Source organism: Spermophilus citellus (genome assembly GCF_964194105.1).
Source record: "Spermophilus citellus genome assembly, chromosome: 17".
Taxonomy (NCBI): domain Eukaryota; kingdom Metazoa; phylum Chordata; class Mammalia; order Rodentia; family Sciuridae; genus Spermophilus; species Spermophilus citellus.
The window spans coordinates 46,173,606-46,186,700 of NC_138199.1; positions in this window are offsets into that span (position 1 = coordinate 46,173,606).

The window sequence follows — 13,095 nt, forward strand, 5'->3', positions numbered from 1 at the left end:
CAAATATTGACCTGCTCTGTTTCATTTCAATATGTTTTGATTAGATAGATATATAATTTAATTGGCCTGAGGCGAATAGGTTAAAAGAAAAGATTGAAGGAGTAGTAGGCATTAAAAATTAAAAGAGATTAAGTACATCTAGACATATCCTGGTGAGATTGTAACTTCAAAGCAAAAATAATAATTCTAAGTCTTGTAGAAATAAAAAGATAGTTGAAAGAATTTTTATAGGTTGGATGTGAGGTATCCCCAAAATGCTCACAGCTGAGACTATGCAAGAAAGTTCAGAAGAGAAATGATTGGGTTGTAAGAGTCTTAACCCAATCCGTGATTTAGTCTGCTGATTAGAGATTAACAGAGTAGTAATTGAAGTGGTAGGGTGTGGCTGGAGGAGGCGGGATTTGTGTGGCTTTGGGTATATTTTTATATCTGGCGAGGAAAGTCTCTCTCTGCTTTTTGATCATGATCATGATCTAAATCTGGACCACTTATATAAATCCCAGCATAAAATCTACCAAAATGGTACCCAGTTTTAGGTGCTTTTCTTACAATGTCTGACTGTGCTTCCCATGAATTTCTGAGGACTGTGTGGTAATTCTCAGCTCCTTGGATCTCTCAGATACCCAGTTGATTTCCTGAGACCACATGGGGATCATAACTCTCAGGACTTTGTCCTAATTCACATTGTGGGACTCCAAAGGAAAAGTTTCACCTGAAACTATTTTGAGCATATGGGTCACACTCCCTCTGCCACACTCTTATGCCATGTTGTTCAGCCTGACCTTGAGCCCCAAGAAATGAAGCTGGCCTTCTAGGAACTAAGACCTACAAAACCACAAACCCTTCAATAAACTTTTCCTCTTAAAATTGTTCTGGTCAGATCTTTTTGTCACAGCAAAATAGCTAACTAAAACAGAGTTTAAAAAGTAAAAGAAGTGCTAGCATCAGTTTCCTGATCCATAACTCAGAAAATTAGTTCACACAAGTACACAGTATCTAAAGAGTATTAAGCAGAAAAGACTACATGAAAAAAAAAAATCCAAATGTATATATAGTATATTTTGTTAAAGTGACACTAATGACAAAATATCTTAAGAATATTTCTAAATCTTCTCCATGAAAAAGAGTACCTAGGAGAATAAAATACAAAACTCCGAACCCATATGCTCAAAATAGTTTCAGATGAAACTTTCCATTGGAATCCCACCATGTGAGTTGGGACAAAGTCCTGATAGTTGTGATTCTCATGTGGTCTCAGGGAATCAGTTGGGCATCTGAGAGATCCAAGGAGCTGAGAACTTCCACACAGTCCTCAGAAATTCATGGTAAGTACAGTCAGACATTGTAAGAAGAGCATCTAAAATTGGGTGCCATTTTGGTAGATTTTTATGCTGGGATTAATGTAATTAACCCAAGTTAAGAGCTGAAGGAACTAGAGTAGTCTTGGTATTATGAATCCTCAAAACCAATGAGAAGTATCTCCTATCCACTGGGAGAAATTGTTCGGGATTATTAAAAATTAGGAAGGATAGAGAACATGTTAGAAAAGGAAATGCAGAGGGTATGAAACGTCCAGGAATGAAACACAAAGAAGATAGAATCAGAAGAGCACAGGAAGCTGGTTCTATCTGTTGTCCAAAAACAACAGAAAAGGGAGCATTGGAGCTGAAAAGCTAGAAAATCTAGTCTTTCCAGAAAGCTAAATTCAGGAATAAGTGGGGAATTTTATAGGGTCATTACTGAATCTCACACCAAGTATTATAAGGAGAAAAGATATAAAGAGCACAACATCATTCCTATAGAACATGAGATAACATAACAAACACATGCAAGAAACAGTGGAATCTCTAACTTTCCAGAACAGTCTAAAATACATAAAAAACATTGTAAGTAACCCACAGTATGAACTAATCTAAATTTCAATTAGAAAAACTCATAAAGTAATAAAAATCAAGAAAGACAAGATCAACTACATATTTAAGAACACTAAAGTGAAAGAAACACAAGATCAATGTTTGCATGTAAAAGGATGACAACTAAGAAAAAAAGAAAGAATACACAAAGAAGTAAGATAAAGTACAGATAAAAGAAGGTGAAGTAGATTGCTTATGTAGGTAAGGAAAATCTCCCCAAAGAAAGCTAAATCTATGAAACAGAACAAATACTATGATATAGATTCAGAAACATGCTTTTGAAGTAAATAGAAAAAATATGTCATATTATATAATGAAAGGACATTATATATTAAGAAAACTGATGGCAGATGCATCATTTGAAACAAAATACTGAAGAAAAAAATTTTTTTTTTGATTTGGGTAAAATGTCAAAATCATTAAGTCACTTATGTGAGAAAATAAGTTAGTCATCAGGTTTTTATTAACGACAACATTTGATGCCAGAAAATAATGAATAATTTTATATTCATGGAAAGAAAATATCAGTCAAATATATATCCACCTATACTTACTTTTCTAGATAAACTTCGTCTGCAAACTGTTATAAATTTCTGCCAGAAGTTCTTCAGAACTGGGGAAGTTCTAGCAGAACTTGGGGAAGCACTTTTGAAATTATGTGGTAAAGAAATCCATACAAACAAAACAAATACTCAAGAAATCATTAAAATCTTTTTTTTTTATTCTGGAAATTAACCAAAGGTTTGCAACAATATGATAATTTTTTATTGGAGACAAATAACTGGATCTCAGTAAGAACAGTGAACTTTATGGAGTCTCATCTAGTTCTATTTTTCTGCAGTAGCTTTGAAAGACAATGAACTCACAATGATGGTACCTAGGAAAACCAAGAAGCCAGTAGACACTAGAAATGAGAACACAGGACCAAAGAAATATCCTTTACTCACATAATTGAGTCTTCCTTTAGCCTTACTCTATATAAGCAACTGTATCAGTAGGACATTTGATCATGGCACATTCATAAGGCAGCAATGTCAAATGTGACTATCAAGATACTTATTAAAAAATTCTGAATAAAAAACTAGGGAACAAGATTCCATAAGGGTCATTGAAAATTCCAGCATATTCCTGGTGGTCTAGAAGGCAACAAAGGTCAAAGGTGGTGCATATGTTCAGGAAAGTCACAAGAAATCCCTAATAAGTCACCTATGGCTGGCCTTGAGGCTTTGCACAGGTGGAAAATGAAGACTCAGGAAGTCTTGGTAGACATTAAAGATAAGTCACAATACACATACATGCATAGACACACACATACACACACACACAGAGCCCCAAGTTTGGAATGTTTAAAGAAATTTCTTAGCTGACCACCAGGATAGCCAAGCAATGAGTGCAGTAACCACAAATGACCAAGAACCTAGACTTTACCAAAGTACTCTGGGAAACCACTAAACAGACAAGGAGCAACAATAACAGCAACAACTACACAACATAGCAAAAACAAACCCTGAGAAAGAGGTGAAATCTGATTTCCATTGTTGCTACCCTGTAATGTTTAAATGTTTTGTTTTCAACAAAATGTTGTAAGGCTTGACAAGAAATAAAAAATTATTGTTCAGATAAATGGAAAAAAAAAGAAATTAAAGAAACTGACCCTGAAAAAGTCCAGATACTAAGCTTAAAAGAAATGCAGTAATTCAAATATTTCCAAAGAGCAAAAGGAAACTTTGAGCAAAGAAACTATGCAAACATCTCACCACATAGAATCAATAAAGATAAATTATAAAAAAGAAAACAGAAATTCTGGCTTTGCAAATTTTGCTAGAGCAATTCAACAATAACTTTGAACTAGAATTCTAGAATGAATCAGTGGACTTGAAAATGGGAAACATGTGAGATAATTTAGCCTGAGGGATAGACATTAATTAATGAAGAAAAGTGAATGCTACATTAGAGATATATGGGACTCTTTAAGCAAACAACATACGCATTAATGGGAGTTCCAGAAATAAAAGAGAACGAGAAAGGAACTGAATGGATAATTTAAGAAATACTGATCCCAAATTGTTACACCATTAAATTTCCCATCCAAGAAACCTGGAAAAGTCCAGTGGGATGAATTTAAAGAGATCCATATTTAAACACATCATAAATTGCCAAAGAGAGAATCTTGAAAAAAAGCAAAAGTGACTTGTCACATTTAAGGAATCTAAACAGGTGATTAGTAGATGACTTCTCATTATAAACTATGGAGGACAGAAGACCAGTGGAATGATCCATTTAAAGATCAGAGGGGGAAACGCCCATCAATCAAGAAGTCTACAGCAAGCAAAAATACCCTTCCAAAATAAAGGGATATTAAGACATTTCCATATAAACACGAATTGAGATTATTTACTTTGAGTACAATCTATTTATAAAATATATGAAGAGCTAAAATGAAACATGTAGAGGTAAGTACACATATAAATATAAAAATTGGTATAGATGCATTATTTGAAACACAATTTTTATCTAATTTAAGAGATAACTACAGTAATTATAAAATCATGGATGTAGCCTTATTAAATATACAGATGTTATTTTTGTGACAATTTTACCATAAGGAGAAGGAAGGGAATGATTTATATAGGACTAGAGACTCTGTATGTTATTGAAATTACAGTGATACTTACCTGAACTAGATTACTATAAATTCAAAGGTTAATTGTAACTCCCTAAACAACCACTAAGAGCATAATTTTTAAAATAGAGAAAACAAAAGAAAAATATGATCCATTAAGTATACATACATACACACAAAGTAAAAGAAAAATAGAGGAACAAAAATATGTATAAAATAAAGAAAAATTGATTTTATTGGATTCAATGGAAACTGATCCAAGTAATTAGGTTATAAATTATTTCTTAAACATGGACTTGATTTTTACTGAAGTTTAGAAAAGTGCAGACAGTTGCATCACTTTCTTAAAACAAGAGGTTGCTTCTTTCTATAAAATTAGTCAAAGTAGACTGTCCCCCACAAAAAAATGTACCCCTACTTTTGAGGAACCTGACTTGTCAGTGTTTATGTTTTATATATACCACTCAGGCCTTTGTGTACACAATCATGATTTCTATCTTAATTTACCCTGGTTCTTGATGGAGTATGAAAAAGTATCACAAGTTATTTCAAGAAACTGTAATAGAATTGTGTACATAGTCTGGTCAAATAGCTGCAAATTGAATGATTTATCAAGAGAAAACTTTGGAACTTTCCAAATAGCACTGTTTCATTTTGCACACATTTTATAATGTATAAAAAGCTTGAAAGCTTTAAACAGGGTTTTAAGCACATCACCATTAACTGTGTGTCTTTAGTTGAAATCCCTGAGAGTGTCTGAATGATTGGCCAATTTTCTGTAGAAATATTTCAAATAATAGCATATTACACTTTAAATAAAACCCAGTTACTATAGTTGTATCAGTGAGAAAACTGCAAGTTAGAAAGATGCTAGAAGTATTTTCAGAAAGTAAACCCACTTATGGTTTGATTTGCAATTACCTAATGGTAAAGTTCCTAGGAATACTCTCAAGAAATATTTTAAAGTTGAACTGATCTTTCACTGTAACAAAATATGACTATACAAGTAGTCCAAAGGCAGATATATGTAAATATCATTATTTATTAAAGAAAGAATATTAGCAAAATGTAAGGTTTTCTTTCTTCCCTTTCCCTTCCAATCCGAAATCTCCAGCAACTCCAAGCATGTGCAAAATTATATAGAAAAAAAAAGAGATCAAAGCTCATGTCAAGATAATTTGAATATAGCTAGAAACCATGAAAAATAACTTTCAGTCCCAAAGATACTGTTTCCCAACTTGAATTTGGGCTCCTCTATTAAAAAAAAAACTCATGAAATGCCATTATAGAAAATATTTCTATCAGGAAGAAAACAAGTTGACTCTGAAATCTGGTATTTGATAATAATAAAACCAAGCCAGATTTTCCTGGTGTTTTCAGCTGAATATTGACTGCAGTTTCAAGATAAAAAAGCTTGGTGGCTAGTAGAGTGGAATGCACCAGCCCTGCTTTAAGAGTCATAATGTATCTTAGTATGCTAAGCCTGATAAAGGAACTGACAAGCCTTACAGGAAAGAGAACTCTTTCTTCACTGGGCATTTCACAATCGTTTATGAACAAATGTGAATTCTATTTTGTAGATTCTTTATACCAGTACCATTGAATGCCATTGTTAAAATGTAGAAATAGAGTTAGTTTGTTAAAAATCAACTTAATAATATTCATTCTTATTATTTTAAAAACAAACCAAGTAATGGTGGTGGTGTAGCAAAGAGGACACTGCCATAAACTGCCAATGGGTAGTGCCATTATGCTCAATTATTATGGAGGACTTTGGCAATATATGTCAGAAGTTTTAAAACTTCTAAGCATTGACCTCAGATATGACACAAAAAAATGAACCACATGATAAATTTACATGCAAATATATTTATCCCAGGATCATTTATAATATGCCTAAAATAGGGGAATAAACAAATATATTTCAGGATGCTATAGGTTGAAATAGTAATATAATGAAAAAGAAATATTTGTGATATATTGAAATATTTTGCTGTAAAGGTGTGGATGAGAAATATTTGTGCTATATTATAGAGTGAAAAATATAGGTTGCAATATATATAAAGTAGATGTACCTTTATATAAAAATACATGTATATAGCTAGAAAAATGTTAGAACTCTATCAGTACAAATCAGTCTTCTCTGCTGAGGGTAAATATTATGTTTTTGACAGTCTTTTTTATTTTCCATATTTTTCAGATGGCTATAATAAATTTATCTTACTTTTATTATGCATGATATTTATAAAATAGCACATCGTGACACTTTATCTCATTTTACTTCCTACCCAAAACAGGAAAACTGAGACTCTGCAGTGGGTACTTTGATCTCTTAGAACTCTTTTATTTAAAGCATTGAATCTACCAACTCAAATGATACAAGCATATTGTTAGCTATCAATTATACATCTTCAAAGGTTGTAGTTTGGGGTTACATCATTTTGTTTCTCCTACGTTGATCAAGTATATTTCTCTTTAAATATTCTGTGATCTTTGAAAAGATTATTATATGCATTTCAAATATATTTCTGATAGACAAAATACAAGAAAAGGAAAAAAAATTAGAGGGTTTTCCCCTCTAATTCAGACAGCTTAAAACATAAGACACAGAGAGAAGGATGTCTGTTTCCTCTTAGAAAAACGCAAAGGTCGAGAAATGAGTTGCTTAGATGTTTTGCTAACTGAGCAAAGAGAGTGAGTGGCAGTGGTTAGCTTCCCAGAATCCTTAGGGGTGAAGAAGATGTGAACATTTCCTGTGAACAGGGATAAACCAGGCACCCAGGGTTGCCTTGGATCCTGGCAAAAAGACCATCTGAAAGGGCAAAGCCAAATCAGCAGAGATACACTGAAGGTAGTGCTCTATCCTTGAAAGCCATGGAGGAGGACCTTCCACTCCCAAGTGAGGGGCTTTCACCCATGTCAAAGAAACTATAAAGAGATGTCCAGATGGATGCCAAAGAAACCATAAAACAAATCAGAATTTTGAACATATTTTAAGAGAATCTAGATAACCAGAACATTATCACTCAAGCCAGAACTTTCTTCTCTCCTTCCTCTTCTTCCTCTCATGCTGCAACATTGGAGGAGTCAGAAACTCTGATGGCAAGGAGTGACATCAACAGGGGCAGGAGATCAGATTTAAAGGGACAGTCAGAGACAAAAATGAAGTTGCTTTATGATTACATCCCATTGGTTGTGCTGGCTCAGGATAAGCATTATTTAGTGGGTAATGAAGAGGCCCAGTTAAATTTAGATTTCATATAAATTATAGATAACTTTATATATTGCTATAAATGTTGCATGGGATTTTAGTATATTAAAATAGTCACTGTTTATCTGAAATTCAAATTTAATTATGATTTCTGTACTTTACTTGCTAAATCTGGCAAAACTACCTTATTGGCATTGTTTCATGCTTTGGGGACCAATGTCTTCATGGCTTGATATCAGAAACATTATCCTCACATTCTTTTTACTGCATTTGCCTGGTATGTTTTCCCATCATTTTATTTTTATCCATTCTGGACCACTTTATTTTTAGATTGATTCATGTGCCCAGCAGAGGAAACTGGATTTGATTGTCTCCAAACAGACAATCTTCTCAATAAGTGAGTTCAATCCATTTAGATTTATTAAAATGGTTACTGTATTTGTTCTCAATTCTTCCATGTCATATTGTAATTTATTACATGTAAGCATAAAGTTATTTCACAGCGTTAGCTTTTTTTCCTTTGGTTTTTCTGTTTTCTTTTTTCCCCCTTCTGCCCATTCTCTTGATAAACAGAGAAGATCAAACGTTTTGTTTTGTGTTTAACATGTCTTTAAACTATTCTCTGACTCTCTCCCTGTGGGGTTGCTGTGGGTTGTCTACTGCTCTTAACTATTAGGTAATGTTAGGAGGCTCAGTCCACATGGCTATCTGCACCTACAGGTTTTGGTCACTGCTGTTCACTCCAAGCCTAGTGGAAAATGAACATCCTTTCTCTTACCAGTGCCAGCCACAATCCACTTTCCCCTGCGGTTTCTTTATACCCAGCTCACATCTGTGTAAATAGTTATTTAAAAAAAAAAACATCTCCCCAATTAATAAATTTTAGAGTGTCCTATATTTGATGCCATCTCTGACATACATAAAGTATCTTATTAACAAACTAGCACAACAGAAGTCATAAGGTTACAATGAGGAAAAAAAAGAAGGAATGCTGCATACAGAAGGTAATTTTGAAACAGTTCCTAAATTCACAAAGAGGAAATAGAGATAAAAATAAGAGAAAGTGAAACAAAAGGTATTTAGATGAAGGAGACCTATTATGTGTTTAGTCTGGATTCCCGAGTGGGGCTGGGGTAGGCTAGGGGTGGGGTGGGAGTCAGAGTATAAATAATTAGTCATGAAAAAAATAATAGAAGTTCTGACTTGAAGTACAAAGAACGTAAATTTGAAATGCATCACCAAAATTCAGGGAAAATATGTAGATTTTTCGTTGACACCTGGGAAGTATTCATTAGGCATGAGACAGATCACTATAACTCATTGTGGAACAATTTCTCGAAGAAATCCAAGCCAATCTCATTTTCTTCTTCCTTACAGTCCTTAGAGGTGGCTGGCCATTAGCAATCTGTCAGATTTGGAAGATTGGATAACTCTGCTTACCATCCCAGGATTTAGCATAAAAACTTAAGGATTAAATGAAAAGGTAATACCATTTCTCTAAACATGTAGTCTGAAAAATGTCACTATCTGAAATGTTGGATGGTGTGGGTCAGAAAGGTCCATGTGGGTGATAACCCTGTCATCTTCAATACTGCTCTGTTGCCAGCACTTAGCCTCCTGGAATGACCAACACATGTCCACTGTGTGAATAAAAAGAATAAAAAATGGGGCTGGCCTCAGAAATCTCAGAGATGAATATCAGTAGAAAGCCCAGTAACATTTGCAGAGGAAAAGTAAATATAACCTAAGCATTATGTACTAAAATAGTTCTCAGATTTTATTGAAATACTCCTAGGTCTGAAAATATTTCTCCCAGTTTTTTTCTGTACATAAAATATTTTTTTTATTTCAGATTTTATCCTTTCTAAAAGAAGTCATAGAAGTATTTTATACTATGCAAATAAACATGTTTCAGAGTCAGGAAATATAAATGTCAGCTCAAAGTATCATGTTATGATATTATTATAATTGTTAAACTCAGATTAATAAGAAAAAATCATAATTTATCCTAAGAAAATATTAACTGGTGAACATGATGTTTCAGAAGGTAATATTTAAAAAATAAAAATAATGACCAGAGATCTTATAATAAATTATGGTAGTCATATAACAGATTAATGTTGAATCATTAAAATTATATTTTCAAAGACTATTTAGTAGCCTATAAAAAAGATATGCCTGATACAAAATGGAATAAGAAAATGCCAAAAAAAAAAAAAAACAACCAACAAACCAAACAAAAAACTGAGGTGAGTTTTGGGTTTAGATCCTCTACAGTTTATAAATTATTAACATTATACAACATTACAACAGTTCTAATGTACTCAGGTTTTCATATCTAACATCATACATGAGTCATTTATTTGATAGGATTTTAGAAATATTGAAATATAGTAATGCATTCATGATAATTTGAAAATAATAGAATTTGTTTACTTGAAGTCATAGATAAGAACTTACTGACCTTTCTCTGTTAATTCTTCTTCCATAAACACCAAATGAAATGTCATATGGAATTTATAGCACTCAATATGTAATGTTTTTGTTGAGTTTCTGAAATAATTTATGAACGAATATTCTACAAATATTTCCATGCCTCAAGAAATCAGAAATGTTTTACCAATCTATTTTCTTAAATTCATAGAAAATTACATTAAAATTTTACTAAAATTTTGCAACAAAAACATTTGGAAATGGAAAATGAAAACAATATGGGTTTTCCTGGAGAATTATTTCATATAGTGCCTTTAAAAAATTCCTGTGTACTAAAGATGGTCACACTCATCCATTCACTAACCTTGTATTGACTTCATATCTACTTGGAGGTATAGTCCCAATCCCTTCTGGAGACCAGCAGTATTATTATTCTCATGTTTCTTTTTAACTACTGAGTTTTCCTGTACTATGCTAAATTTACAGATATTGATTAGCAGAACTATGGAAGATTAAAAAGAATTTTTAAAACCTCACTCTTGGGTTTTTAAAAGGATCACCTCATGTCATTGAGGTTGAAAAGATTCTTATTGCAAAGTAAAGTGTTCACATAAAACTACAGTTTAAAACCTGGAAGCAGTGTTATAAACAAGTACTATAGAACATGTTACCTTGTACTTAGTTATTTTGGGAAAAAAGCCATAAATACCCTCCACTGTGAATTTCTGTGTGGAGATCTATGGAGCTCTTTAGTTGGACTTAAATACTCTGAAATGTGCTTATGGCTAAAATAAAGCCAATATTAGGATATTGAAATTTGAGCATTAATTTTCAGGTTTAAATAGAATTTGCCTTGAAACCTAATGGCATGAATGATTTGTTGGTTTTTAGCTTGAAGAGTATTATCATCACCCATCTCCTTAGAAATGATGACTCATTACTTCTGATATGTAGTAGGTAGTAGCTTTTTCTTGTAACACTAACTTATGTAAGATAAGAACATAAGGTGAAAGCTAATTGTAACTCATATAGTCCTACTCATGTTTAAAACAGACAAGTGTAAGGATTCTGGCTATGGAAGTGTACAAGGTAGTGTTCTTTTGGTGAGCAAACTCCCAGCGGGTAACTGGTGCCCTGTTTTCCACACTCGGAATATTCTGCATTTTCTCCCCGGAACTAGTGAGATAACTAATACATGTACAATGCCTAGCTGCTCTGGTAATGTCCTTCATGAGGAGGCTCTGTGATAGAGTCTTCTCAGCCTTGACCTTGATCTCAGATACTCAGCTCCTGGGAATAAAGGAAGTGTCTTGTTAGACAACCACAATATTTCACTGAGCCTAAACCTGTGCAAATAACAGTAACTTTAGACAATGGACTTTCTTGAGAGCTACACAAAGCTCTTAACATTGCACATTGCAACTTAGTATGCAACTGAAGAATTAGCTGCATAATGATGCTAAGTCTACAACCTTCCTAGTGATACAGTGAACAATATGTACTTATGATTCCAATGACCTAAAAAAGCAACCTATTGATATAAATAAAGCTAGCAGCTCAGGTGAGCAGCTTTTGCTTTGCTTCTGCACCTTCCTTTTGTCTCCTTTTGCTTTCCTTACAAAACTTTTCAAAGGGAGAGCTGATCTATTAAGGCCCAGGCCCTGCAACAAGGTTAGCTTATAAAACGTCATGGTGGAACAGAAGTAAGAAAAGCCTTGGAATTTGTGAGATATGTGTCATGTTACCTTGGGCAAATTATGTGATTGTTTTGCTTTGGTTTCTTCTCTTGAAGGCTAATAATTGTATACCTTTCTCATGGGTTTGGTTTGACAGTCATATAAGTCCACATATGTCAAGCACCATATAATATGCTAGGTGGGTATTACTTGCTCAAGTACTTGTAGACTTCTTCTTTTGGAGAATACAGTTAAATTCAATGTTAAAATTAAATTTCCTGAAACTATGACCTTCACCTTAGAAACAAGTTATTTTTGGCTAGATCTTTAGGAGAGTGAGACAAATTTAAACACATCCAGTGAACATAAATGGCCTAGAAAGATCAAATTCAATCTTACAGGCTTTCCAGCAGTTATGAAGTTATATCACATAATACATATTTTAGTGCTCTAAAATGAACCTTAAAGTTAGAAACAGCTTTTATCTTTAGCTCTCAAACTTCTGTTGGACCTAATTTGCCTAGGTTCTTTATCTCCATAGTTGGACCCTCTACATGGTCATCTACTGGGATGCCCTGGCCCTTCTGCAGGTCCCTTTCACCAACATGTCGTCTTCATGGCACAGAAACCTGATCTAGGGTCGTTTTGATAGACAGGCTTAAGCCTGGATTTGTTGCTGAGAACTTTTGGATAGCTTTCCCTATTCCTCATGCTCCTCTGAGAAACAGAGGATTTCCCAACTTTATCCATCTTGTCCCTGAACTCCAACTTAGTGGTGCTGGAGTCTGATATCCTTTGACAGAGCTCCCTGATCTCAGTGGATGAATACTCTATTCTTTTTTCACTCTCACACTCCACGTTACCTGCCGTGCTTTGCAAAATTGGGACAACACCTGCTCACCTCAGGTCTGAATTATCAATTATTGCTCTGAACTAAAAATTTTGTGTCTTCTTTAGCCTAGCTGAGTCCCTTTTATGTAGCTGTCAGGCAACTCTAATATATATGTTAATACACAGCAAAGACCAGTAAAATCATGTTACTCAACAAACCTCACTGGAAAGTATTATATAAAAAAAGATATATCTAGAGAAGAAAAGTATATATTAATGAAAGCCTATTTTTCAAGGAATAATAGAAAGTCTTAAAAACTTATAAATTATCTTGAGACATCACATGTAGTTTATTTTTTACATTTGACAAGTATAAAAAAATCTTTGAAAAGAAAACTTGTTGGGGAA